Source organism: Eucyclogobius newberryi, unplaced genomic scaffold, assembly GCF_026437365.1.
Source record: "Eucyclogobius newberryi isolate DKJ021-1_F unplaced genomic scaffold, fEucNew1.0.hap1 SCAF_9, whole genome shotgun sequence".
Lineage (NCBI taxonomy): Eukaryota > Metazoa > Chordata > Actinopteri > Gobiiformes > Gobiidae > Eucyclogobius > Eucyclogobius newberryi.
In genome coordinates, this window is record NW_027316532.1 from 10,051,770 (window position 1) to 10,078,795 (window position 27,026).

Here is a 27,026-nt window from a genome sequence, read left to right on the forward strand (position 1 = left end):
AATATTACAGATAGATTCTGTGTTCCAGTCCATGCCATGCGTAATACAGTAAAGAAAGTGTGCAAACATTTGACCCTTAATTATGTATTTTAAAATAGATTTTTCCACCACACTATCCACTTATGCATTTTTATATTCATTGTAAACACATTAATTGCCTTAAATGCCAACAACGTTCAGCGGTGTAGCAGTGTCTTGTCATACAACGAAAAGTGAAGCATGTTCCATTATAAATTCAGCATTCACCTAATGAGCCTAATTACACTTGGGGATAATAGCGGGGTTAATGGAACCATAAACGCCACAGACGCGATTTGTTTTCCCCATTAGCTATAGTGGAGACCTCAGCCACATGAGCACCGTTACCAATGAGATTTAAAGTGTGACTACTACAAAGAGGAGACAGCCCCCCCCCATTCCAACCTCCAGGAGTTAAACTGGGGGAAGAATCTGGAAATATTCACATCACTGAGGAAAAGACAGGAGGAAGAGCTGGAGGTTTTGAGGTACTTTGAGTACTCCTTCCACCACTGCCCAATCCTGCTTCTTCAACCTCTGCACTAAAACCAAAATTAAATCAGACATACAGTATTGTTTTTTTCCCAACGGTTTAGTATGAAACTATAACATACGTGGATCATAATTTCACGTTCTGTTCATGGTAAACTGTAATATTGATCTAAAACGGCTTGATAACAGAAACAGGTGTTATGACCTGTTCAAAACTGCAGAACTGTTCAGCCCTGCCTCTTTATATTTACATGCCACTATATTTCAACGCAACAGATTTCCATGTACGAGTACAACCTGCAGCCTCAATTTTTTTGAATAATCACAACCAAGTATAGAAAAGTGGACGCAACAGAATTTATTTAGTCACATCTTGCAGTCAAGGTGCAAATGATGACAGCGTAGGACGTGATTATGGCACGATCACGCCAAAATATGAGGTGGAGTAAAGCAAACTGAGGGCACGGTCTGGTGCTTTCTGTAAATGGCCAGAATTGTAACTACCCGGTAATAAACTTAAAAACTAGTGCGCTAGAGTCGAGTTAAGATAATCATAATAAAACGTTCGTGGGCATGAATAACACACATTATAAGTTACAGAATAATTAATACAATAACATTTTATGTGGTTATTTTTCTCTCACTCCACCTTCGGCGTTGGACACCCGCTACTGCGCGAGATTCACATCACATTCAGCCCAAATCCTTGTTCCAGTCTGCGTAAAACTGGTCCACTTTTTCTAATTGTTCAGATGTGCAGGAAGCAGATGAACCAGCTCACACTCAGAGAGACTGGAGAGGAGACAGTGTTCTCTGTATTCTAACCTTTAAAATGCTTCATATTCACAGAGAAATGCTGAGCTGATGAATCGAGAACCAGCTGTGAGAACAGAATTACATCAGGACGTGTTTGCTCTTACAGCCCGAGTTAAACGTACAAACTTCTCACCTCTTATGAAGTATGAATTGGCCTTAATGCAGGTCCTCATTGCAGCTGGAACTGTGCTCTTCAGGATCATGCTCCGCTCTGCTGCTGCCCTCGTTTATGCATCACAAGTCCAGTTTATAAGCAGAGATGTGTGCACAATCTTAGTCTGGGTTTAGTTCAGGCAACCCGGGGATGAGGGCAAGCTCTCCGTGTTGCGCAAAAATAAAGGTGAATTAAATAAAGAAAAAAACGTGGGGACAAAACATGGCCCAAGGTTTTCTGTACACTCAAGCCTCGACTGCAGAATATAGAGGAGCACTGAAACATGCATGAATCAATCAAATATATACAACTTTGAGTAAGTTAATGATGAGGGAATTTTGTTGTAATATTGTTAACAAAACAACAAAATACATTCTACATAATACGTCCCATTTAAAAATAACCTCACTCTCCCTGAGCTCCACAAAATCCTCAAAGCTCTCATTTTCTCCTGCTGGACAGTTGTATCTCCCTCTTCTTCAGCCTCTCACTGGTTCTCACTGGTTTTAAACTGAAAACAACACCATCCAGTAGTGTTTGTGCATTTTAGAATTGATTTAAAGATGTACTTTTGTTTAGGTCAAGCACAAAGTTACATTTCTTAACTTTAGCGTGAGATCCATAGGCAGGTCCATTAGCTGTTCCAACATCAAGGCCCCAGCTATGTCTCTAAAGGTGATCAGTGGTAGAAGTAGTAGTAGGATAGAGAAAACCAACCATTGAACATGAGAATACTGAATGCAAGTGATTTACTGTGGAGATTTGTGAGAGAAACATTTTAATGACAGTGTATGTAGTAATTGAGTGGCACACATGTTGCTAAACACAAACAAACATCCTTAGCCTCATTAGTCTATAATTATCATCAGCCTTCAGTGTCTTTCTTTAGATGTAATTTATCAAGAAAATAAACCTTGGCTCTCTCTGCTGCTTCCAGATGATGAAACTGAAGCGTAGACATAATGGGCTTTATGTGGCAAAAAGCAGGTGGATTTTTATACAGGAAAATAGAAGGGTGGGAAAAAAAAAAACACGCTTAGATAAAACAAATTATAACTATTATAACCGATTCAAAAATGCCTCTTCAAAGTTGACTAAGCTTTGGAAACAAACATTGAACGATACTGTAATCATAGACACGGGCGTCGTCACTTACACAATACTAAAAATAAAAATATTTGTGACTTAAATGATTTAGTCCTATTTATTTAGACTTGCATTTAGGTCCAGGTTCAGTCTTTGTTCATATTTGGTATATATTGTTTTGTTTAATCATCCAGATCACATACACCTGTGTTCATGACGTCGTGCCCCTCCATCCCACCCTCTTTTTAATTGTTCTAATTGTTCTAATTTATCTTCTGGATGGGGGTATCGAGGCCCGGGAGCCTTCAGCCCTCATCGCCAGCAGCCCCCAAAACGGCATCAACTTCTGTACATTTGTCTTGTTCATGTCGCAAGCCAATAAACCTTTTGCATCGTCGCTGGGGTCGCTGTCCTTGCAAGTCGACTTAACAGAATATGTATGCTCAACATTTCGGTTTAAATTAGTAAAATCAGTAATCTACTTAAAATTTAGTAGTTGGCCTTTGCTCCCTTATGACAACAAGCACAACTTTTTGGGTAAATATGTGACTGACAGCTGGTATTGGCTGGGGAGGTATCAAATAGAATTGGATGGCTTGCATGAGTGCGGCATATGTGCTTCTTGATATAGAGTAGCGTCCCAGGAGTTTTTATCTTATCTCAGTCTCTGGAGGGCTTTGAGCGACAGCTGTAAATATATCACAAGCCGACATGAAGAGGCACCTAGTGCGCCGGAGCCAAGTTCAATATATACTTGCATCAACAATAAACAAAGTAGCGACGTGAGAGATTAAAAATATGCAAGACAAGGTAATTATTGTGAATTTCATATTAATGATACTATCTGCAACAAGTATACCCTCGATTTAAAAGTATAATGGATTCTAGATTGCTTAACAGTCAAAGAAAGTAGTGATGGGCTTGTCAATAAGAGCCATCAATGTAAAAGTATGGACTGAAATGAAGTTGTATTACAATAAATATATATCGGCATGTACAACAAACAACAGCAATGGTCAACTATATACAGTGGAGTGACTTCCCAGTTTCAAAGTTCAGAATTTGACCGAGTCTTAGTTCAGCCTTCAGTGACTGTCCAGAGATGAGCAGCAGTGTAAGACTGTTACTGTCGCTGAGCTCGCGCCCTCTCCAAGTGTTCAGATTCAAGGCAGATACTGACTGTGTGTCCCTCCTGCAAATAATGCCAAAAAGTCACATTTTAGAAAACCCATTTCAGGTGTCAGTCCAAATAACTGGATACCAATAAACAAATAAATAAGCATGTAAAACAAGGACTGTTAAACATTAGGTCAATGTCCTCCAGTTAATTAATGAATTGAGTCGGGGTTTTTATTTTTGAAAACAGGATGTGCCCTGAGTGTTACCAAAGTATCAATACTTTCACTGAGAATCATTGTAAAAGAAAGTGTACACAGTAGCTGTGTCTTATTTTATGAATCATCAAAAACAGAAAAAAATATAGTTTTAAATTTTGTGAAATGCCAAATTCAAAGAAAAATCGCAATAGATATAGTGAAATATCATATTGTGATACGTCATTTAGGTATCGTATCGCAAGAAGAGAGGCAATGCCCGCATCTAATAACAATATTTTAAAAGAGTGAAATATAGCAAAAGTTTTATAAGAGAAGTTTAAATATGGCAACAGTAAATGGTTTATAAAAGGAGCTATGGATGAGAAAGTGAAAAGTAACAGCAACTAAAGCAGTTGAACAGCAATTTACAAATATAGCAGGATGTGGACAGCGACAGACCTTCATTACAATTATACCAATGTAATCTTGGGATTAATAATAATGCAGAAAATATGAGAAATTAGAGCACAGATGTTTATCGAACTCTAAACCTTTCCTGTTCTTAAATGAGAAAAGCATTAGAGCCTCATGTTCAGACTGAAGTGCTTCAAAAACCAGCACAATTATTTTCTGAGGAAAACATTGGTGCAGAGAGTTCAGTCTGAGTCACGTTTACTTAATTATTATTTACATAATAATGAGAGAGAGGGCGGAGCAGGGACCTATGGGAACTGTGGGGGGCCCACATAATAAACGGAGTAATGAGTTGCTAATAATGTAACATCTAAAATGGATCAGAATACAGGAAATTACATGACCCACTTAGGATTGTGATTAGTGCAATATATATCAAAATAAATGTATGGATTTCAAAACCTTTAGGTTGACAAACCCCTATGTATTTTGTACACATTTGAAGTGGGTTGGGGCCCTGGGGACACAGCAGAGTATTTCTGCTTCGGGCACCCAAACGCCCTGAAAGGAGCAGAACTGGACTGGTCGGGCCCTTATTTTCATTTAAATATGTCATCATTTTGTTTACAGAAGTTGAGGTTTAGTTTTATTTACTTTTTTCGCTCTCTGGTCCATTTCTGTTTCTGTGTTTGTTTTGCTTATGCATTAGAAACATATTTTTTGAAAGAAGAAAAAAATGAAAGGAAGAAATAAGAACGTATGTATTTCAGAACACGAGGTCTAAACTACAGCGTTGGCTACTTTTACACATAAGACATTGTTACTTAAATATCTGCAGTCTTTGTCATTTAACTGCTACTATTTGATTCTATTGTGATATATCTTGCAGCCCTAAACATTTTCTTTTCACAATCAGTCAAGTCCTCTAAATGACTTTGAAATGTATCTTTTCCCCTATAGTAAAATGGGTCCATTCCCCAAACTGCCTCACGACATTAAGGACAACACTAGCAGCTACATTTAACCAGCTTCAAATGAAATCAAATCAACAATCACTGCACACGTCATTGACAACCGGCGCCCACCAACTGCAGCCAACAGCTACACTCACAGGTGAAGCTAATTCATGCCTGTGGTCTTCAGAACAGGACCGAGCAAAGTCGACGCTCAATCCACTCGTATTGATTAGCACATCACGTCAACATTAGCCGTCCTTTTCAAACACTGCAAAGAAAACACTAAAAGCAGATTTCGCCGCTGCACCTGCACAATTCACAAAGCTCAAGATGAAAAGAAAAGCGTGGACAGACTTTAATTTTTTGATGGGATAATTGTCGCCTTTCACATTTGCAAAAGAGTTCTTCGTGTTAAGATGTAGCTCGCTGAGAGTCCACTAGAGCCTCCGTTCTTTCCAATTGTCAAACACACAGTAAGAGCAGCACTTTTTTAACTTCTCACCTGTCATTTCAGGATGTGCTATGCAGCGTGGCAGGCAAATATGAAACGAACAAGTGTACAGTAATCCCTTTGATCTTAGACGTCAAACTTAGTGACCCCGCCCGCAATATTAATTCCACTTTCCCAATAAAACTGTGTAAAGGAACATTTTAAAGTATTAAGAAATTGAAACATTACATATAAGATACAATTTGCCATGCAGCCTCTATTTAATTCACATTTTTCTTTATGCAATGTCTGAAATGTTGTCAGTTTTTGTCACTATCTCACAACTTAAGTGCAGATGACTCGAGTTCTAGTTCATTCTACTGCCGAAGTCGCTAGAAAAAGAAGTGAAGAATGTTCATGAGGACTGAAATATTTCCTCTGGTGACATTTTTCCTTTTATTATGACGCCGAGATCGCAGTCCGGTGTTGGTCGGGTTTGGTTTTGTACGTGGGACAGAAGAGTTATGGAGGATGAGAGCGGCTATAATTTGGGGATAAGACTGCCACCTCTGTGTGTCTTCATAATGCTACGTGTGAGCTGTAAATCTAATCTGAATACATGCCTTTTGTACACAAACTATGTCCGGTTTAGCAACGTTCGGTCGCCCACAAAAACAAAATATACTCCTGAAAATCACAGCTATCATTCTTTTGTTTGTGTTCCCAGTCATTAAAGTTGTGCTATTTTGAACCTTACCTCAACCAAAAAGTGTTTCAGAGCAACACAAAACCGCCCCAGAAATCGATGTACAGTTTAACTCTATAAATTAAAAAACAAATCATTGATAGTGATTTTGAAATGATAGAATTGTAGAATTGTTTTTCTCCTGCCAAGGACTCCATCTCGGTAAAGCACTTTATTTATAAAGCGCTTTTCATACAAAATTATGTAATCCAAAGTTTGATTTGATTATTTTACTTACAGATGTAACCCTGTGTATTTTTAACTATATGAGGAGAGATCAATTATGTATTGTACAAATAGTAAGTTAACAATTATGTTTTAACCCACAATAGGTTAAGTTCACGTTCTAGAATTGGATATTGTTATAATCTCTGTGGTTTAGAGTTACTGTTTTTGAAAGAAATATCCAAAAACAAAATCCTCAAATGTTGAACCTTATTTGTTAGGGATTGGCCCCACAAACCTGTAATATCATGGTTTAAAGTTACTTTATAAAAGGTCACCAAAATGGCATATTGGATACATTTTTGGTAAAATCTTAAATGTTAAATCATATTTCCTTTGTTTTACTGTAAAATATAGTCTAATTCTACGATATACCGTACATTTCTGACCTGTTCCAACTCAATTTCAAACTATGGGGATGTATTATGTAGTGATGTCACGTGAATGCAGCCGATCGGATCCATGAAGCTCTGTCATCTCTTCTGTTAACTCTGCAACTCTCCCAGAGGCCGACCACAGCCAACTGCTCCGTCTATTTTAGTAACACAGACTATAGCACCAAACTGTAGCCACGCAATGAGAAACGCCATCATAAAGAAAGAAGTCCATATATTGTATAATCCTGGTATTGCAATACGACAGTGGATTAGAGCATTATAGGAAAATACTAGTACACCTAACCATCATGCAGCAAGTGTACTTTGGAAATGTTTTAGTTTGTAAAAAAATAGCTAATATTTCCAGTGAACAAAATAAATACTTTATTATTATTTTATTTTTTTTAAAGGTAAAGTTTTGTAACATTAAATTCCCATAGAAGGCACGGGCCTGTATCGAGCCGTTGCGATCCTGTTGAACACAGCTTATCCTCCGCTGCTACAATAAGCCACTTGCTGCGATCCCTCCATTCAAAGTCCTATCGGGCTCTGGCTCGGTGACATAATCCTCTTCCTCATCTCGCACACTGCCAAAGACACACAACCAAGTCATCGATAACACTTTGTAAACCCAATACAGATGACTTCACCGGAGAATCCCTCACTCTCTTAGCTTAGCACATAAAGACGTCCTAAAGCTCGGGACGTCTTAAAAGACTTGAGCTAGCGTTTACGCAATTGAGGGAGACGAGGATTTGGGGGTTGCAATTGTATTAGAATCAATTTGGGCTCCAGTTTGGCCCCGGTTAAAAAGAGGCAGCGAACGCTTTGCTGTTTAGTCTCGTAGCCGTTTGAAAAGTGGCAGATCTTTTCTTGGTCGACTGTACTAAGCTCGGGACAATTTGTTTTGTTGAGCAAACGCAATTGCGGAGGGACGAGCGTTTTGTTTTGCAATTGTATAAAAGATCATTTGGAGTCTGTTAAAAAGAGGGGGGGGGGAAGAGGAAAGGAAACGCGTGCTTGACAAAGATTGGTAACATTTTTTCCTACAAGACTTGACATTTACACAATATAATTAGGCAAGGATTTCATGTTGCATTTATACAAAAACAGAGATTGAGGAAGAGAACTTTATGTTGGACTAGACGCAATCACAACAGATTGTGAGGCTCAAGGTTTGGATCTATTTATAAGATTGTCATGAGGTTTTATTGAAATATCACAAGTGTTTAGATCCAGGAAGAGCTGTAAACCCTGAACTAAAATAATTTAGTTGGCTTACAGTTGTTGTTTCTTAAAATATGAAGGCTACAAATAAATACTTACTTCAGAATGAATAATACATAACTGAAAGAATGAATGAATGAATGAAAGAAATTAACATTTTTAGAAAGCTTTTGATAACTGTAACAGCAGGATGTTTTCCCATCTCTAACTATGAACATTTGACTATTGCTGTAATTAGCAATTCCAAACTGTTAACTCGTGATGTTTCTCATCCATTGATAATTGTCTTATTGTGAATACTTAATCAGTTTGTCTAGAAACTCAAAAAGATGTTGTTTTTTAATAAAAAATAACATTTCAAAATAAGAAATGTGTGAGGTTACTAACACAGCTTCTCAATTATCTTCTCCGTCACCGGAAAACAACTGTGGAAAACAGATTGTGATAGGACATGATTCAAGACGCAATTGAAAGTAGAAGTCTTTATCCACAATCACATCTAAAAATATTTGTTCCAACTCCTGGAGAAAAACAAAGTGTGCAAATCCTGCTTGGCCTTCTGCGTGGCATCTGGCTTAATCTGCCCCTGGTGCACTGCTCAGTCCTGGGGAGGCGCTGACCTTTCTGGGGAGATTAAATCCAGTTAAACTAGTTGTTTTGGAGGACTTTCTGTATAATTGACTGGTGCCTTATTGTTGTTTATCCGTTCCCGCAGAGTTGAACAAATCCATGGAGCGGCGCACACGGAGTCCCAGAGTATCTATGTCAGCCGCTTAATCAGCCGCAGTCATCCTAATCTCAACTGACTTTTAAGCATTTACTTGTTTTGGCATTTCACTTTTATTATTCAACTATCCTGCATGTACTGGTCGTTTTGTTTTCAGACTATATATGATTAAAGGGTATTTTTAGTAGAAAGATTCAGGGGAAAAATTATATATATATATATATATATATATATATATATATATATATATATATATATATATATATATATATATATATATATATATACACGTGTATATACGCGCGCGCACACACACACACGTGTATATACGCGCGCGCACACACACACACACGTGTATATACGCGCGCGCACACACACACACACGTGTATATACGCGCGCGCACACACACACACGTGTATATACGCGCGCGCGCACACACACGTGTATATACGCGCGCGCGCACACACACGTGTATATACGCGCGCGCACACACACACGTGTATATACGCGCGCGCACACACACACACACGTGTATATACGCGCGCGCGCACACACACACACGTGTATATACGCGCGCGCACACACACACACGTGTATATACGCGCGCGCACACACACACACACGTGTATATACGCGCGCGCACACACACACACACGTGTATATACGCGCGCGCACACACACACACGTGTATATACGCGCGCGCGCGTATATACACGTGTGTGTGTGTGTGCTATTGATGTGCCGTTTACTTACAGTGAACGCTCGCTCTCAAATAATAACAGCGGCTGCAAATCCTCAAAAGAGAAATATGCCAACATCGGAAAAATAAACAGATTCTTCTTTTCAAATAACAGACCAGACTTCTTCAGTCAGGCCTGGTAAATACTTAGGCATTTTCAATTCTTCCCCGAATCTGGAGTGATGTTGAAATTCAGCTGGCGGCAGGCCCCATCTGTCGATTTGATGCATGTTTCAGGAAGGTGGACCAAAACAACCAAACCATGAGCCAAGAATTCCAACAGCGAGAGCAGCCACAGACTTTGGTTGGAGCGCTTCACATAGACTCGGGGTGAATCATGCTCCCGGTCACACCAGGCATCCAACTAATGCAGCAAGTAAATACACTTCTGATCATGTTAGCGTTCTCAAGTGTCTGCCATGTTCCATGTTGGTTATTATCACACATACAAAAGCGATGCACTCCGCAACGCATCTCTCGTCTCCCGTAGATTTCTGTCCACTTCTGCGTCAGCTCAAACTGTCTTTCTCCGTCTTCATTTTGCCCCGTACACTGAGGGAACTATATTATGATAGATCCATGCGCTTAGGCACGCGGAAACATGGGGACGAACCGCACGCGGCTGCAGGTGAGCGATAGGTGCGTTTTATGATTGATACGTGGCAGGACAAATGATTTATCCACGCCACGAGGAAATATGATAAAAAATTTGCTGAAAAAAAACATCCAATCCACCTTTAAGTCTAAGTCAAAGTGTTGAAAGTATTAAAATGAATGTTTGACCCAGATTTCTCAATTACAGACTCTTCTAATTTCCATCCCCAACCAATTTATTGAATTGGATAAAACAAAAATGTATATGGCAAGAGGGAAAAAACCTGTAAAAACGTGGTTGGGGTTTACCTAAAATTGTTTGATTATTTGATCAATGGAAAAATATTGAGAGTAATGTGATGCCGGAGGTTCCTGTACAGGCAGATGACAAACGGTTGAGTCATATGGAGGAAATCAAGAATCCCTCGGTAAATTCTGTGCTTACCACCTGGAAAGAGCGAATTAAAACAATATGTTAAAATCTTAAGCTGGTTGGTTTATGACCAAGGTTTATACCAAATAACAAAAACCTGAGATTCAAGGTCTGGATTACAAAAGGTATAAAAGTTATTTACCAGATTGTAAAAGATAAACAAAAGAACAGCTTTGAAACGTTGACGGAATCTTTTGGCCTGGAGAAACTCCTGCCATGGACACTGTGGATGGATACCTCTGGAACATACTTCTGGCAGCAGGGGGAAAGGCCATTACAAAGAGACAAACTCACAAACAAGGATTGGACTGACAATGATTGACAGTCAAAACATTTATAAAATCACATTTGGACTAAATTTGAAAATGAACTAATTTGAAATACAAAAAGGGAAAAAAATGATCTGTTCCTAGTTCTCACAAACCTGTGCTCATCCCAATACGTAATTTAGTCACTACTACTACTACTACTACTACTACTACTACTACTACTACTACTACTACTACTACTACTACTACTACTACTACTACTACTACTACTACTACTACTACTACTACTACTACTACTACTACTACTACTACTACTACTACTACTACTACTACTACTACTACTACTACTACTACTACTACTACTACTACTACTACTACTACTACTACTACTACTACTACTACTACTACTACTACTACTACTACTACTACTACTACTACTACTACTACTACTACTACTACTACTACTACTACTACTACTACTACTACTACTACTACTACTACTACTACTACTACTACTACTACTACTACTACTACTACTACTACTACTACTACTACTACTACTACTACTACTACTACTACTACTACTACTACTACTACTACTACTACTACTACTACTACTACTACTACTACTACTACTACTACTACTACTACTACTACTACTACTACTACTACTACTACTACTACTACTACTACTACTACTACTACTACTACTACTACTACTACTACTACTACTACTACTACTACTACTACTACTACTACTACTACTACTACTACTACTACTACTACTACTACTACTACTACTACTACTACTACTACTACTACTACTACTACTACTACTACTACTACTACTACTACTACTACTACTACTACTACTACTACTACTACTACTACTACTACTACTACTACTACTACTACTACTACTACTACTACTACTACTACTACTACTACTACTACTACTACTACTACTACTACTACTACTACTACTACTACTACTACTACTACTACTACTACTACTACTACTACTACTACTACTACTACTACTACTACTACTACTACTACTACTACTACTACTACTACTACTACTACTACTACTACTACTACTACTACTACTACTACTACTACTACTACTACTACTACTACTACTACTACTACTACTACTACTACTACTACTACTACTACTACTACTACTACTACTACTACTACTACTACTACTACTACTACTACTACTACTACTACTACTACTACTACTACTACTACTACTACTACTACTACTACTACTACTACTACTACTACTACTACTACTACTACTACTACTACTACTACTACTACTACTACTACTACTACTACTACTACTACTACTACTACTACTACTACTACTACTACTACTACTACTACTACTACTACTACTACTACTACTACTACTACTACTACTACTACTACTACTACTACTACTACTACTACTACTACTACTACTACTACTACTACTACTACTACTACTACTACTACTACTACTACTACTACTACTACTACGACTTCTGATATGATGGTTGGACTTACCCAAATGGCATTGCTTATTAAAAGAGGATCTTACATCTTGATGATTTGTAGGCCACTAATATCTATTATAACTGCTAAAACAATGTATGTGAAAATGTGTAAATATGAGTTTACCCATGAATTTCCCATATAGAGGTGAAAAAAAAATATATATATATTTTTGTATTGATATAATAATACATATATCTGACAAAATGCACATCCAAAAGGCTAATAAAATCAGAAAACGTTATGCGTAAAATCTAGCCGCCTCCTGCGTAAAAATCTAGGCTCTGACAGCCTTAAGCACGAAGATACAGATGATTCTGTGTGAATAAACCCTAAGTTCCACCCACCATTCTTATTGGCTAGAATAATATGTCAATCAAAGTCGGCTACGTTGCTAGCATGCAGCGCTATCTTGATGTCAACAACAAACCATGTGCGTCGAAAGCGGCGCATTTTTTTTCCTCCGGAGGCTCTAGAAAACAAACCCGTGGACAGAAAAATGGATGTGGATGGTCTTATTCTGTAGGTAACAGTCTGAAGAAAAGATCAATACCAAACAACATCTTATAGGTCAAACAGGTCATTTGTTATGGACGGAGAAATGCGCCGGACGAGCCTTAATCCTGACCATCGTCAAAGAAGAAAACTTTGTTTACTTGACAATATCTCGAAATCGGATAACTTCAAGAAAAATACAAGTGGATATTGTTGTTCAACGGTTCCTTACGGACAGACTGAGTACAAGGATGTACAGAATTAAAGCCGTTAAGTCCATCATAAACAGCAAACAGGTAGGACATGCATTTGTAAAAGTTGAGACTTTCTCACAAACTATGGGTAATTGCTTCTTGGGGCATATTATTCAATGTAAATCAATGAGATATTTGTTTTGTTGAGAAAATAACCTTTAAAATGATGTATGGCTTGCTGGTATTGACCACGGAAATAAAAGTGATGATGTAAGAGAATATTTGAGATATGAAAAATGCGCGCCGGCGAGCAGGTGGATGGTAACAGGTTAAGATTATTTTAGTGACAAATTATTCATGTAGTGAATCAAATGAGTGCTCCCAACAGCTTTACATTGTCATGTTCATACTTCATTACACTCTGACCTGTATTTTTACCTGTTGCCCCTGATCTCTCCAGGTTTTGCACTGGTTTGGATGTATTCCTCACAGAGCATCATCAAAGAAGTTTATTTTCTTGTTGTTAGCTTAACATTAGCACAGCTCTAACACCTTCTTTCTTTATTCCACGTGTTTCCCAAAACCACAGGTCTTGTTCCTCGCTCAGACCTCTACTCAAGTCTGTAAAGTGCACATTGCATCGGCCCTTCTCTTGCCCCAGCACCACATACAGCAACGCAGAGCAGCACGGGGAAGGGGCCGCAGCTGCATAAAAGGATTGTGGGACTTGTAGTTCTAGCAATAAAAATTATATCAGAAATGTGTGACACCCGTGCCCTAGGGTATCTATAACCTGTGATGTAAAGTGTGTATGACGCAATACCAGTCACTCACCTTATTGTGTACAGAGCAATGAGGGTCGTCAATTTAGGCTCCTAGAACACAAAATAAAAAAGTCAGTCATCCATCCATTTTCTACCGCTTGTTCCCTTTCGGGGTCGCGGGTGACTGGAGCCTATCCCAGTGACTTCGGGCCTTAGGCGGGGTACACCCTGGACAGTGGCCAACTTGTCGCAGGGCCAACACAGAGACATAGACATGACAGACAGACAGTTCACGCTCACATTCATATTAGGCAAAAGTTCATAAATAAGTCAATAATAATTTCTTTACGTTAAAGTCCAAAAGTAATGGCTCAGTGTTATGTTCAAATGTAGAAAAAGCTTCAGTCATCTGGACTCGGTTAGAAAACCGAGTCCAGATGACTACAACTGAAGCTTTTTCTACAATGAAACACGCCTGGACGAATGAGGGATTACACAGACTTATGTTCAAATGTGTAACTCACTGGACGAAGATTTATTTGAGGCCATATTTTTGAATATCAAAATTCATCCTTATCTACTTTAGTTTGACTGAACAAAAACAAAGACCCTTCTAGACTTTATTTTGTAATTATAATTATTTTAATTGATTTTATTAATTGATAATTAACCAGATAAATGTTGAAAAATGGTGACTGATGGTTTCTAGAATGTTTGGAAACAAAGTGTATTATTGATGATCAGAAATGGTTATTTTTGGACAATTTGATGTAAATGTTTGAGTCTTAACAGTCCAAATAACAATGACGATTATCAAAATACAATCATTATTATTTTACCTTTAGTTCAAAAAGACTATTAAACGATATTTATATTCATCTCCACACACTGCATTCCTATTGACTAAAGGCAGTGAACACACAAACATCATATTTTACAGGCCACAGGCAGCACTCTCCCTCTCAAGTTGTTCAGGTTTTTAACTCATCCCCATCACGTTGTTTACTTTTAGAAAGTTGCATTTCAAGACTTCAACACCAACTTTTGACTGCAGGGGATAAAGTCTAATGTTGTAATTGCGCGGGAGACATCTATTTGTGGTTTTGTGGTGTCCTATATTCCGTTTAGATCCAGGTAACGGCGTTGTGAGGGGTGGGGGCGCTGTCTCTTGGGCCCACACACACATGTATCTCAGCTGCTTTTGTTCTGATAAATTGACAGTCACATTGCCACATTACCACAGACTGTGTTATCCTATAGGGAGCGGTGGTGGGAACGCACACGCCGCACACGATTGGCGTCACTCAATGTCACTAGTCTTGTTTATTCTTTTCTTTTTGAGGGGGGTCTATTTTTCTAAATCTGAACTTCTGAGTTAAGGAAGCAGGAAGGAAGAGGAATTAATACACCTACACTGTCTGCTCCCTTTAGAGACGTACATCTCTTTGTACTCACAGCGTAAATTACTGGTGGGCGCCAGTTTGGCCCCCCCAGTTTTATACAATGTTTGGAGAAGATGCTAAACTTCACTTGAGTTTCTGTACACATACACCGCCAAAGTAAGAGACTTGTTATGAAGCAACTCACTTTGTTTCTCCAGCACAGAGCCAGTAGCCTCTGCTTTGGGACACTTTACGAAACTCTATTTTAGGCCTTTTCAGAAAACTGCAAACTAGAATGTGAGCTACTTTTACTAGAAGATGGGTATATATATATATCTTCTTTCTGTACTGCAATGTAATAAGAAAAATAAAATAATATGATATAAAAGCAAACAGATCAGAAAATGAATGGTATCAAAATATTGTTTAAGAGGGAAAAAATATACAAAACATGGTAATCATCATTTTAATATACTTTTTGACACAATAATTCAATGTAATCATTTCAGAATTTAAAACATGACATCACAACACTGAAAAATCCTTATAGTTTAAGACTGAGCTTCAATTCTCTGGTAGAACTTGCTGTGTAAGTCCATTTACAGATTTGTTGACCTGGTTTATAGTTCATATTTCTGTAATTACAGGGCCTATCCACATGAAACAAAAAATGAATCTTCTGTCAACATAAAAAAAACAAGAGTGAAATATTTTTTTCCCAATAGCTTCAGAAAGTAATGCCATTATTCAACTCCAATGACGGGATTGTTGTCAGTTGAAAGGACTTTTAGACTTGAGATCAATACAGTATGACAAGTTGGCCGAGCCAACAAATAAGGAGAAACATTTGTGGATTTCCGTTATGGATATTTCAATCTCCCATAGAGTTAAAAAGGCCCTGCAGACCATCTGAGATTATAAAATCATCAAACTCTCTAGGAGCAAATGTACAATATGCCCACCTAAGTGCTTTATAAATATATTGAGTTACCATTGGAAACTGGCCAACCCTGAATTTGTACTTATGTGCTTTATAGAGTGGGATATAATGCATTCATCTGGAACAAGCACACTGCATTCCTGTATTTAACTGTACAAAGTAAGCCTATTTTCATTTTTATACTATAGTCAATTTAAATAGTTTTTCTTTAATGCATGCCTTTTGTGATTTTATATATGTTGATTTATTATTGCTCATTGTATGTTACAACGAATCACCAAAGCAAGCTTCTCTATAGTCGTTCTTAGGGACAAGAAAAACAGAAACCCTTAAAAAGGAACCGTATGCAAGATTCTGATTTCAAATTTCACCACATTGTTTGTTGTAATTTGGTGTTTTGGTTCTGAAAGATTCTCCAATTCTCCAGACAGAAAGCAGAACCCAGCACTTGTAGCCAATCCTGAGTCGGTGCCAGTGCCGCCTGTGAAACCCTTGTGTCTCTATCCGCCTGTTACGGCTCCAGCAACACAGGTTCAGTTGTGATTTTTAGTTCCTATTTTAAACCAGTAAGATCGCAGTATAGAGAACAAACAGTGAAGGTATCGGTTATCAAATTATTTAAAAAAAAATTCGGCAATTTGAGAACGCAGGCGGAAGTGCGCATGCGCACTCCCCCGTGCGGACTGATACAACACACACGTGCGTTTGTTTATTAGTGCAACGGAGCGCATCGCATCTCTTGTCTCCCGTAGATTTCTGTCCACTTCTGCATCAGCTCGAACAGTCTTTCTCAGTCTTCATTTTGCCCCGTACACTGAGGGAACTATATTATGATAGATCCATGCGCTTAGGCACGCGGAAACGTGGGGACGAACCACACGCGGCTGCAGGTGAGCGATAGGTGCGTTTTATGATTGATACGTGGCAAGACAAATGATTTATCCATGCCACGAGGAAATATGATAAAAAAAATTTGCTGAAAAAAATCGTCCATTCCACCTTTAATCTATAAGATTTGGGTGGGAAATAGTTAATGTCTTTTTAAAGCAGGCCATTTTAATATCTGAAATGATCTTCAGCCCTTCATGGAAAAAAGAACCTCACAATGAGTCAAGTCCACAAATTATCAAAGTAAAGTACTTTAGACTATTATCAGCCAAGTGCTTAAAACCATTAAGACTTTCTAAAGAGCCACAATCTGTCAAAGAAATGTAATTTGGATTTTTGAAAAGACCCTTTTCATCAAGTTTTGACAAACTGGAATGAAGAGGCTAAAACATGTGTCTTACCCTTGAGCTAACCTTCAGAGGTATTGATTCACTTCGCATGTTCATCTAAAGTCAAACCACAAACATATTAAACATTTCCTTTATGTAATTAAATGTAGATGGTCAAATGAACCATTGTGAAAGCTAAACTATCCTTTCATCCATCTTCTTGCACTTTTCAGGTGCCAGGTCACCCCAGACACTTCAAGCTCCTCCGGGGGGGATCCCGAGGCGTTCCCAGGCCAGCCAAGAGACATATTCCCTACAGCATGTCCTGCGTCTTCCCCAGGGCCTCCTCCTGGTGGAACACCTCCACATGGAGGCACTCAGGAGACATCCAGAACAGATGCCTGGGCCACTTCCGATGGCTCCTCTCCACGTGGAGTAGTAGTGGCTCTACAACAAGCTCCTTCCATGTGACCGAGCTCCTCAACCCAACTCTAACGTTACTTGCAGATTGCCTTTTACATCAAATCTAATCCGCGGTCTGTTTTTGACAAACGCCACGCGGATTGACATGGTTTTGCGCAAGAACACTCGTCTAATGACCTGAAAATCAGACCAGACTGCTGCGGATAGATAGATATTCATTCTGTGGACCTGTGCCCGCAATGCATCCAGGTCACTAACAAAGCACATTGATTTTAAGCATTTGCTCTCGTCTTGCAGGTCCCTAACCGCACCCAGACTGGAGCCACAGGATAATTCCACATCTAGCGAAGTCAAGATTAACTAATTTAATTGCATTAATTATTTTTGGTTACACGTGGAGTTTTTGAAACTGCGGTATACCGCAGAAATGTCTACAGGCGCAATGCGAGTCACGGACACATGTATGTTTGAGTGTGTCAGACGGACGTGTGTCCTCATGGCGCGCCGCAGCTAATTTTGATAATTTGTATCAGCAATCTTGTCCTTTTGGTCAATACCATAAATTCAAGACCGTTGAGAGTAGCTAGATTGACCTGTGAATTAAGAGCTTTGCCTTTCAACTCAACTCCTTCACCAAAGCGTCAGATGCACCGACTGCATCACTGCAGACACTGCACCGACTGCAGACACTGCAGACACTGCACCGACTGCAGACACTGCACCGACTGCATCGACTGCAGACACTGCACCGACTGCACCGACTGCAGACACTGCACCGACTGCAGACACTGCACCGACTGCAGACACTGCACCGACTGCAGAAACTGCATCGACTGCAGACACTGCACCGACTGCATCGACTGCAGACACCGCATCGACTGCAGACACCGCACCGACTGCAGACACCGCACCGACTGCAGACACCGCACCGACTGCACCGACTGCAGACACTGCACCGACTGCAGACACTGCACCGACTGCAGACACCGCACCGACTGCATCGACTGCAGACACCGCACCGACTGCATCGACTGCAGACACCGCACCGACTGCACCGACTGCAGACACTGCACCGACTGCAGACACTGCACCGACTGCATCGACTGCAGACACTGCACCGACTGCACCGACTGCACCGACTGCACCGACTGCAGACACTGCACCGACTGCAGACACTGCACCGACTGCAGACACTGCACCGACTGCAGACACTGCACCGACTGCAGACACTGCACCGACTGCAGACACTGCACCGACTGCAGACACTGCACCGACTGCACCGACTGCAGACACTGCACCGACTGCAGACACTGCACCGACTGCAGACACTGCACCGACTGCACCGACTGCAGACACTGCACCGACTGCAGACACTGCACCGACTGCAGACACTGCACCGACTGCATCGACTGCAGACACTGCACCGACTGCATCGACTGCAGACACCGCATCGACTGCAGACACCGCACCGACTGCAGACACCGCACCGACTGCAGACACCGCACCGACTGCACCGACTGCAGACACTGCAACGACTGCAGACACTGCACCGACTGCATCGACTGCAGACACTGCACCGACTGCAGACACTGCACCGACTGCAGACACTGCACCGACTGCAGACACTGCACCGACTGCAGACACTGCACCGACTGCATCGACTGCACCGACTGCATCGACTGCAGACACTGCACCGACTGCAGACACTGCACCGACTGCAGACACTGCACCGACTGCAGACACTGCACCGACTGCAGATACTGCACCGACTGCAGACACTGCACCGACTGCAGACACTGCACCGACTGCAGACACTGCACCGACTGCAGACACTGCACCGACTGCAGACACTGCACCGACTGCAGACACTGCAGACACCGCACCGACTGCAGACACCGCACCGACTGCAGACACCGCACCGACTGCAGACACCGCACCGACTGCAGACACCGCACCGACTGCAGACACCGCACCGACTGCAGACACCGCACCGACTGCAGACACCGCACCGACTGCAGACACCGCACCGACTGCAGACACTGCACCGACTGCATCACTGCAGACACTGCACCGACTGCATCACTGCAGACACTGCACCGACTGCATCACTGCAGACACTTCACTGCAGACACTGCACCGACTGCAGACACTGCACCGACTGCAGACACTGCACCGACTGCAGACACTGCACCGACTGCATCACTGCACCGACTGCATCACTGCAGACACTGCACCGACTGCATCACTGCAGACACTGCACCGACTGCATCACTGCAGACACTGCACCGACTGCATCACTGCAGACACTTCACTGCAGACACTGCACCGACTGCATCACTGCAGACAGTCTTGCTCGTCTCACACAGAGATGTTTGAGAGGCTTGAACTCCTCCACTTGAAGAAAGGAATTTCAACACACCTGGAGAGGGCAAGTCACCTTTGCTGGTTGAGAACCATGGCTTCGGAATTGACCATAGTTTGGTGTTGATTTTTATCTTGGCTATTTCAAAATCGGCTGCAAACCGTCCCAGTGGGCAAGCATTACTATTGGCCATTTGGGGTTAAACTGAGATCTAATTTATGAAGAAATCGTTGATGAGCCAGGAGAAGTACAGTACATTGTGTTAAAATTACAGGATGTCGGTCCTTGCCAATGTCTCCACTGTTAGCCAACAGTGGATTGAACACAAAAAAATACATTACAGCTCAACCGAGGGTAAACCAGGACCAAAAACAAAATACAAAAATCAGGACTTACCAGACTAAACCAGCACATAAACCGGACTAAACAATGGCATAATTTTGGCATAAACACCAACCCAAGTACTCTATCCTACTAAAGCTAAATTGCGTGCAATTATACGGTAACTCTCCAGTTATATAATCCTGTGCATTCCAACAATTTTACCAATCTCGTAGTTTTAAAACCACTGCTCTAGTCACCTTATTCCTTATTATACATTTTACCAGAACTCAGTCCAACGTGAGCCCATCCTATTCCTACGATTCTTTCTAAGTGCACCCAGAAAGGACAGGTTGATTCGAGATTCAAAGACTAGGGCCTCAAATGGTAAACCAATGAAAAATGCATATCCCTCAATACACCTTGGTACACCTTTCGCTTGCCTTTATGGACTATTTATAAGCCTTTTTTTTTTTTTTTTTACAGTGAAGTGGAGGCATGCACAGATTAAATTAGTATTGGGAGTATACTTGGGGGGATATCTTCCATCGAGCCATCTGAGGGCACAGAGTCTGAAGAGACCGGTAAGAAAACGTGGTGATGATCCTGATGTTTTTTATTTGTAGAGGATTTTAATATTCAAAATTTTGGTTAGATGGAACAGGGTTTTGGAGTTGCCCTTCATTCATAACAAAACTTTTGTGACAACAGAGACTGTAAATAACAGCTTCATTGATGATTTGGTGTAAATGTAACCCGTAAGGGCCGTGTGCTCCGTATGTTCAGTGTTGTCTGCTCGACAACAATGAACATTACGTGCAGTGGCACCAGGGGACAGCACTTTGTCGTTGGATTGAAAGACCTTTGCAAGTGCACGGTAGGTTTTCTGCATGATGTGCGGCTTGTCCCACGGGTCGGGAATGACATGGACCTTGGTCTCATCCTGGGACACCTTTGCTTTAGGGACGTCTAAATCATAAGCTAATTTCTCCATCAATATGCGTCGGATTGTAATAAAACACATTAATTTTTAGGGCTGAAACAATGAATCGAGATTATTATTTCATTACCATGATGATTTATTTAATTTACATATTTATTAAAACCACATGAATCTGTGGCACGTGGAGCGAATGGAAGGATTTATAGTGCTTTTGTTTCACATGGAGCTTGTTCCCACGTGGACCTGTGGCCACTAAAGCACAACAGCACAACAGAGGAGAGCTCTTAGAGCATTACGTTAAGTTACTTAGTCCTTTATTGATATTCTAACAGAACAATTAGGACTGCTGAAGGGAAATGTTGCAGTTTTGGGGACATATGTGAAATTAAGAATAAAATGTGTTATTTTAAGCAGAAACTCCTTATTGGTTATTTGTTTATTACTATGAACTATAAGATTTGTTTGAAAAATTACTCAATTACTAAAATACTCGAAAGCTGCAGCCCTAATCATTTCACAGCTTAACATGCAGAGAATGTGACTTTGGAGGCAAAGAAAAGATTTAGATGCTGTGGTCTGGGATGGCTACGGCAAGTCAGAGAACTCCAAAAACATGAAAATTGTGGTGGGATTTTGTAGTCTGGCCCCCGAACCTTAGCCCTCCAAAAAATCTGGCCCCCAGAAAAAAATATAGCTACAGACCCCTGTTCTAGGTCACTAACACCAAATGAAACAGAACACATTCATGGTTTCAGAGAACTGATTCATAAAACATACTATTGACCAATCAACTCACATTAAGTGGTGAGGGTGATGAGCCAGTTCCTTGTGTTACAATGTCAGAGTAAACGCGGACTTCCAGCCAGCAGTGATTTGGGTCAGTAGGTAATTGTATTCTTGGATCACAGGGGACTGAGAGGCAATTAATCCATTCCTGCCAATGAGCTGGAGTATGCAGTACAGTGAGCCAGGAGACAGAGGAGCCCAGATGTGACCCGGGCTGCCTCCACCAGTGACACTGTGGAACTCAGCCGGACATGCTGCTCAACTAGTGAGGAGAGGCCAAGGCAGAGTGCGAGTCAAAAAATGTGTGCGTGAAAAGAAGTGGCGAAAGACAATAAATACATTTTACATAAGCATTCCATTTTGGACGTTGAAAATGTTGTGTTTGCAGAGGCCAGAACAATTTTGAAGCATGATACACAGTCCAAAGCTGGCAACACAATATTACCCTATGCCGCTGACACAGTAACTCTAAAGCAGTAGAATTTAAATCAAAACATTTCTACATGTATAATTTTGTTAAAAAGATATTAGCTGCCACAGATAAATAGCATAGAAGTAGTTATTAAACCTACTGCAGCTCAAATCGTATCACCTAAAAATGACATTTCCCCAATAATACAAATAAAAAGTACACGTGATAAATATTGGCTCTCAAACTATATTGTTTCATTCTTCATTTAATGAATAAGTTGTTGCAATACTTAAAGTAACAGGCCAACATCTTATATTCACAAATGTGCTACTGTATGAAAACTTTATATTTACAAACCGAATATTTAAAACAAGCCGCTTACTTTTAATGCCTTTATTTAGACTATTATTACTCTGTATCTACCTGCGTTGCACCAATGAAATTTCCCCATGTGGGACAATAAAGGAATATCTTATCTTATTAAAACACCTTGATGGCACAAAAAGCCACAAACCCAGAAAGTACCGCGTGGAAGAAGCACATCCCAAGGTTGCGTTCTAGACTTCTTTGTGTTTATCCTCAATACAAACTTGGTGCATTGAAACTGTCCTGTCCATTAGCTTTACCAATTACAATTTTTAATCAATATTAGAAGTAATCTTTGTCTAAAATATTACATGATTAAACGAAAGGGCACAAAAATCTACAACTTTTGACAAATGTGAAAATCAAGTTGAAAGCGGCTCGATGAGAAAACAGCAGTGCCCCAGATCTATTGGCTTCACAGATTGTACCCTGCTTAGACAAGAAGTTTACAATACAATTCTCAAGAACACCATTTACTTGTCCTGTTTACTGCTTTGGCTTTCCCTAAAACTATTAAGCCATATCTGTTTAGGCATCATTAGTCGAGGTAATCCAGAGTTACAGATGAAAACAGAAAGTAATCAAAACCTTTAAGTGAGTCTCTAAATGAGGAGATAATCTGGAGCAGGATCCTGGCTGTAATTCCTCTTGTTAATCAGGCCTTAATTTGTTGACGAGATTCATTTGAACCAAAAATATATACTAACTCTCCATCAGGAGCGGTCATCTGCATGCAGTTCAGGATCCTTGTTATGATTGAGTCGTTTTTACAGAAAGTTGGAAATGGGGCCGAACAATGAATTAGACTCCAGTTTCCTACGACTCCTTGAAAGATCCTGTGGGATGACATGCATTAAAATGGTTGTTTATGTTCAATTACAGGTGCATTATGAAGCTTTTCTTGAGTGGACCTGCAATCTGCGCGTGCCCATGGAGGTTTAAGCATGTATAAACTACATTGATAGACACGCACTCTGACAGTGAGTGGTGCTGCCCATCCACAGCTCTGACCTGTAACTGCTCGTCTCCATGGAGAAACAAGTTCACTGTGAAACATTCCAGGCAAAGCAATAACAGCCCCATGGAGACAAAGACTAGCATGCAGTAGTTTTAAGGGTGAGGGTATTGGTAAGGGACAATATCTGGCGCCAATGTTAGCGTGTGCCCTTATGTCATTCCCAGATTGTCCTCAAGAGCATCAAAACTGTCTTTTTGAACAGACTAATAGTAAAAATTTATGCAGAAGGAAAAAAAGGGCTGTATGTTTACATAATCATGCCATAAATTATTGTTGATCCCATAATTATTTCTAGTAAAGTGAAAAGTTAATTTGTGACTTTTACTAATGGTAATTGTGACTGAGTATCTGAAATATGATCTAAGCAAAAGAGTAATTATAGTACTCAGACAGTGTTTATATTGGAACAGCTGTAGTTTTGTAGTAGCAGTACTTTATTTTACGACGCTTGAGAATTAAAACGAATAAAAAACGACTCAAGCATCAATTTCACCTTCAAGTTATCAATTGTGAAAAATAATGAAAATGATACAGAAAGATTTATAAGAAAACCACTTTGATTAGGATCATTAAATGGGACTATTGGACTCCAGCTCAGAATCAGCCCGCTGACTCACGGTGAGTCTAATTTGGAGATAAAAGTCATTGTCCAATCTGCCCTCACCATCTGAAGTCAGCAGCAGCAGCAGCAGCAGCAGCAGCAGCGGCGGCGGTGGCCACCACAGCAGCTCAGGGCTATGTCAGATCATTTACCTCTCGCCTCGCCCAGAAAAACGAAAAAAAAGGGAAACTCTGCACCTGCCACCGACTGTTTGAAGTGAAGAGAGCCAGGAGGGAGCTTAAAGTGTTGAGGTGTAGCATCGGCTCAAGTGGTGTCTTCAAAATACAGAAATATCTATCGACCGGAGCTGGCCCCGTCGCTCCAGAGAGAGCGGATCTCAATGACTGGACTGCAATTGAAAAGGTTTATTGATTCCAAATATCAGTCCCCCATAATACAACCGCGTGCATTTAGAATTACAACTTTAATGTTGTCTAAATTGATCATTTTAGCCAAAAGGGGGTCAATAAGCTTGTGTCCGTTACAAGTATGGATGAACAAAGAATAGAGCCAGAGATAGTTATGGTATTTGCCACCACCCCAGAAGGTAAAAGCCAAAACTTGATAAAAAGGGATGCAACAGAATATTCATCATAGTATTAAAAAATATATAAATCTAAAAAAAAAAAGGATACCAGAGTAAACTTACTATTGGACATTTAATATGCACAGATTTACAAAAAAGGATGAAGTTCAGTGTACTCTTTGTGCCCACACCCAGCATCGATATCTTAACAAATAAAGCAAATAAATGCACAGCCTTAATATAAACAAATATTACATGCATCTCAAGTCAATTATACAATAAGCGTATCTGTAAAAATAACTGGACTATTGCTAACACCGACAAAGAAAACCAGCTACTTGTTTACTATTGTCTACTATCTAAAAAGGGCAACTCGGCTCCAAAAGAAAAATATAAAAATCTAAAACAATACTTACGAGTTTTCCTTCTTTCGTTTATCGACGCGCAAAAAAATGCTAGAGCCTCACTAAATGTCCAAGTCCATCTCGCCCCTAAAGAAAGTCTTCTGCAGCTGAAATGACTCACATCCCCTCAACCTCTGTCAACCACCAGGACGGCGCGGGTAAACATGTCCAAATAAGGGGAAAATATGGAGACACCATTCAGGGCAATATCAGTTTGGTTTTGCTTTTAGACTGGAATGCCACAATCCCCGAGCAGAGCCAGCCTTGTGGTGCATACCTTTCACTCCAAATAATAATGATGATTGTGGAGAGAAGCCGCAGGTTTTGGGGTACAGTCTGACCTAAGATGGGTAGAACTGCTCTGATGCAACGTGAAGGCGGTGGTCATGTTCTAATGTAAAAGAGAAGGGAAAACGTATACGCAACAGTTTAAGCTTGTGCGCTGTGCCGTTTCTCTACTGTAGACGTCCGCTGTGGCAGAGTGGTTAGCAGCACAGCACTGAACAAACAGAACATTGAACAAAGACGCATTCTTCCGTGGATAAACTGAACCAATTTAACACTAAAGAACCTTTGTGAATCATCATGGATAGACCTTGGACTTTTAATGGAATCTACAATAGAATCTTAAGCAAAGAAATATCTGTCTAAGTATCATTCAGACTTAATTTGAAAATGTTTCGTTAAATATACTTCATATCAGTCATGCAGTAACTCTTCGTAGATCCTGGGAAGGACCACTAAAACACAGTGGAAGGTTGTTTCTCAGCGCTCCTATAACTTCATTTGGCAAACGGGGACAGATTAAAAGGTAAGGCTATAGCCCAGTTACCGCGAGGAGTCTCCAGATTGTCTTCAAGTGATTAAGGATGTGTAATTAAAGTTGAGTAAGTCCCCATGAGCGGCGCAGGTCAGAAAGATCATGTAATATTAACGGCCGCAGAGACTAGAGACTAGGGCTGGCTCTGTGTGGAGAGGCATGCGTTTCCTGAAACAGAACAACCCACTTTGTCCAAATCCCCTGAGGAGGAGGACGGCTTTTAGACAAATGAAATACTTAAACGCTTATGCGCCGTAAAATTAAACCAATGAGAAGACTTAAGAGAGAGCAATTAAGAAAGAAAGCAGGTGCCCACCGGTAGTTATGAAATATTCAAACTTTTAACTGCAGATGCCTTTATCGTAACGTGTGAAAGTCAGATTTTAAAACGCTCCGGATGAATAAAGACAAAAAATTATTGACAAAAAGAATTCATGACATAAATTGAGGTGAAAAGGCTTGGAAACTTAAAAGCCTCTATACAATTT

General features: G+C 40.3%; 1 protein-coding gene across 1 annotated transcript in view; it reads right to left on the reverse strand.

Moving 5' to 3' along the window:
• lpp (LIM domain containing preferred translocation partner in lipoma) overlaps positions 1 to 26,657 on the reverse strand; it is a 366,579-nt gene extending 339,922 nt beyond the window's left edge. Inside the window, exons 1-2 of the mRNA XM_072439524.1 lie at positions 26,551 to 26,657; positions 14,088 to 14,128 (exon numbers count right to left, since the gene is read on the reverse strand). The gene's annotated coding sequence lies outside the window, so the exon portion shown is untranslated. The remainder of the gene's footprint in view (positions 1 to 14,087; positions 14,129 to 26,550) is intronic.
• Between the last annotated feature and the right edge of the window lie 369 nt (positions 26,658 to 27,026).